The sequence below is a fragment of the Egretta garzetta genome, unplaced genomic scaffold (genome assembly GCF_000687185.1).
Source record: "Egretta garzetta isolate BGI_Z169 unplaced genomic scaffold, ASM68718v1 scaffold172, whole genome shotgun sequence".
Classification (NCBI taxonomy): Eukaryota; Metazoa; Chordata; class Aves; order Pelecaniformes; family Ardeidae; genus Egretta; species Egretta garzetta.
Window position 1 is genome coordinate 885,446 of NW_009258951.1, and position 278 is coordinate 885,723.

Genomic DNA, 278 nt, shown 5'->3' on the forward strand with positions numbered 1-278 from the left:
CCCCCGCCATCAGCATCATCGTCGGGTGAGCCAGACAGCCCCCCGTCAGCATAGTGGGCTGCATGGACCCCCACCATCAGCATCATTGTGGGGGGCTGGACAGGCCCCCCCGTCAGCTTCACCATCGGGGGGCTACACAGACACCCCACCACATCAACATCACCAGCTGGGCATATTCCCCCCCATCACCCTTGGGGGTGGTGGACAGACACCCCTTACCCCATCACTACCAGGGTGCTCTGCAGCCCCCCCCATGACCACCCTGGGGGGGGGGGGGG